The 3,588-nt window shown below is 36.8% G+C and overlaps 1 long non-coding RNA gene across 1 annotated transcript in view; it reads right to left on the reverse strand.

Annotated features, from left to right (window-relative positions):
- Nucleotides 1-644: 644 nt before the first annotated feature.
- Nucleotides 645-3,588, reverse strand: part of LOC103146628 (uncharacterized) — a 121,881-nt gene continuing 118,937 nt past the window's right edge. The window contains exon 5 of the long non-coding RNA XR_001663696.1: nucleotides 645-854. This is a non-coding gene — a long non-coding RNA (uncharacterized LOC103146628). The remainder of the gene's footprint in view (nucleotides 855-3,588) is intronic.

The raw sequence follows: 3,588 nt of genomic DNA on the forward strand, positions 1-3,588 counted from the left end.
TGGTTAATCACAGGTAGACTGGGCTCATGTCATTCCTTGGCAGTGTGCTGGTTTGTTAGGTCTCAAAGCTGCTGCAGGCAGATATGAAGTCAGAGACAGTGATACCACCATAAGTCTAGTGTACTGATGCTCAGGTTTGATGTTCCAAACATCATGACTTAAGCACATCNGAATGTTATCACAGTGCTATAAACACGGACCAATGCAAGAGTAAGCTACATTTTTATTGTATGATGTAGTGAAGATAGACAATTGTTTAAACAATCAACCACAGCTGCCCACCCTTTCTACAAACAATTACACCTGCTTATTTTATTACTGCCTACACTTAATAAACCAAAATATGGATTACTGTGCACAGAGACAAACATCCAATCTGTTTTCTTATTTACACTCAACCAATCAGTGTCAAGAAATATAAATGCAGCTCCTGGACGCAATGATTTTCCAACACTAGTCAATATCATGTCAAGTGGCATTGCACTTAGTTATTCCAGGTTCCCAAGCTAAATTTTTCTTTTATTTTAAATATGCAAATATGCAGATTTACTTTCTCATTACTGCACAGCACTAATAAAGGATTCCTATCTATGAACACAAACAGTCCAATAAAAATAAATAATACTCTTCGGTTCTTTCATTTCATTGAAGCAGCAGTCGGATGTTCCAGCAGCAATTTTATTGATTATCAGCAACCATGACTCAATGATAGGAGATGTTTGGCAGGAAGCTGACCGAAGAAAATGTGTGTGTAGATTCTACAGCAAAAACAGAGTCATGAGTCAAACAGTCATCCATCGGCCCATCCGGGATGGTCAGCGGGATAATGATTCAAAACAGCAGCAAATTTAGAGCTGGAAAGAAAATAATCAAGGTGTTGGAACAAGCCAGTCAATCCTAATACGGAAAAATGCATCCTTATTTCAGGCAACTGATCTGCCAGATTACTGTTGAAATATGCAATCTTAGAAGGAACTTTTGCTCAGATATGCCTCCAATAAATATAGCTTATAAAGTAAGTACAGTTGCTTATATGAGAATGAATCCACCATGAACCCAGTTTTCAAGGCAATATTAGCATCACTCTAAACATACTGCCAACTGTTAGAGAAGATAATAGACAATAAAGCAGGGGCCTGCACCTTTCATACTGCAAAGATTTTCATCTAAAATAGAAAAGAAATTATGAAAAACCACAAAAAAAGAAAATTGAATAATAATATCCATAGTCATGGCCTATCATACAATGCTAAATTTTGCCCCTACAACAAACTGATCATTTGAAAAAAGTGTGAGCTAAGCATGCAAGTCAACCTTTGCACAAAGCTATTTATTTACAACTTGCAGTGTTTCTTTTCCCAAAAATAATAACATGCAGAAAAATGACGGATTTCCTCCGAATGGTTTCAACAAACCTGCAAAGGAAGCTGCAAAGATTTCTGCCAGTGTTGTAGAGTTAAGACCATCCAACTGGAGGCTAAATAGAGACCAAGATCAAAACAATGAGAGACTATTTTAAGACATTTCCTGTAATAAGAAAAAATTGTATTGTTGCAGCAAATCTTTAAAGAAAACCTCCCTGATCATCAAGCTGACCGATGTCATCACTCCAGACTTTCCACTTTGGGCCAAACTTGGATTTTATTTCTGTACATAGCAGTTCTGGATTACTATTTTATATGGTCACTTTTTAGCTGACAAAAGAAGCAACATGTTTTTAATTCACCCACATTACACAGTTAATTTCTATTTCTCCACATTAATTCTGTTTTACAACCAGTTCCCCATCGATGTTACGCGAGATGATAAAATTTGATTTGATCTTATGTGAGGAGGTTTTCCTGTTCAGCTATGAGAACATGAAGACGCACAGACTGACCTCCTCAGATGAGATGTTGACATTGGTCTTTTGTTGTTGTTGCTTGTTTTTCATAATGATATTTTTTTGTTTTTATTTAAATCCACACATTGTCTTGTGATAATTGTATATTTATTTGTTTTTAATTGCATATCTATTATCATCCTCCACATGTGGGCGTTTGAGTGGAGCTCTGTAATAAATATACACACAACAAAATAAAGACCAAACTATATTTTACTCTCCCTGTACCTGTCTTGGATGAGGTCATGCTTCCAGCTAATGAGCAAGCTTTGATCTAAATAAGAGTGAATGATAAGATGATGTGTGTGTCCTCACCTCCTTTCTCAGTTCTTTCATCATCCTTCACCCCTCTTTTGTTAATAACAACCTGATTAGGCTGCACAATGCTTTGTTACAGAGATGTTCAATAACACACAAAGGTCAATAGCAATTGAAAAAACATTGTGTGCTGATAGTAATTACAGTTGCGAAAAAAGCCAAAGGCTCCGGGTTTAAATGGCGGTAAGGGTAACAGTTTTCAAATGGACCTCATTAAGCATTCATCTGGTATCCTTTCTTTCCTCTTTCTTCTCGTTGTGTCATTTTCCTCTCTTGTTCTCCTTTTGTTTTCTCTATCCCGCCATCCTGCGATCCATCCATCCATTTTTCGGAAGCCGTTCTCGTCGGGGTTGTTGTTAATGAGCCGTTATGACTAATTGGGATAGTTAGATTGAGGGGGACAGCAGGGGATGTTGTGCTTTGACATTTATAAGAACAGTATGTCAAAGATGAGTAAATAACACCACAGTAATCTCTTTGTGTGTCGATGACTCAAATATGTTAAAAAATCCTAGTTTTTCCAACAAATAAATATGATCTAAATGTGATTACTGTTAACATGATTTTTGTCATTAAAGTGTGGGATTAAGAGCAGCAAACTACAATTTCTATGAAAGTGTGAGTTTTTAAAATGTATTCAATTAAGTTTTCCGGAACAAACCGTCCCAATAAAAGTGTGTGATAATGTTCTCCATTTTCTCTCCGTTTTCATGGGGAAAATTGAGCTCAGTTTGATTGAACCGCACAATGAATTATTATTCTGTTATGAACAGTTGTTAATAATCAGGACAAATTAACACCATGAATAGCAAACACAACAGGGGTCCTTCCAGCTAGGTGCAAAACGTATTTATATTTTTATTACACATGTATTGTGGAAGAACTGCTTCTTATTATCCACACTGCGTTGAGAAAGATTTTGACATGATAGTTTGTTGGTACCATGTTTCGGTGAAAAACAAGCCAAGCAGTCACAATGTTAACACAAATTAAGACGACCAAAATCCCTTGTTTCTTTGTGTCCCTCCTGTCTGTTTTTCTGAGCCCTTTAAAAAAAAAAAAAAAAACGCTAACGAGTTGGCACCGCTCCAGAGATGTTCATTAATTTAGGCTGGAGGATTTATTTAAATATTTATTATCAAACAGTGAGGACGCAAACTCTGCTTATTAGGCCCGAGCAGCTATCGCTGCGAGAGCCTATTGAAACTGTACTGTTTATTATTATTTTTATTGTGCCAAAAGAATTGGCTTTTTGGGGGCTTTCTCATATTCAAAAACTCACCAAACTTGGCGGGGGCATGGAGCCCGTGTAAAATTTACGTATGTTAAGGTCCCCAGAAAAATCGCACATGAAACGGCTCAAGGGCGCCTCCTAGCAACTTTCAAAA

The sequence above is a fragment of the Poecilia formosa genome, unplaced genomic scaffold (assembly GCF_000485575.1).
Source record: "Poecilia formosa unplaced genomic scaffold, Poecilia_formosa-5.1.2 Scaffold164, whole genome shotgun sequence".
NCBI lineage: Eukaryota > Metazoa > Chordata > Actinopteri > Cyprinodontiformes > Poeciliidae > Poecilia > Poecilia formosa.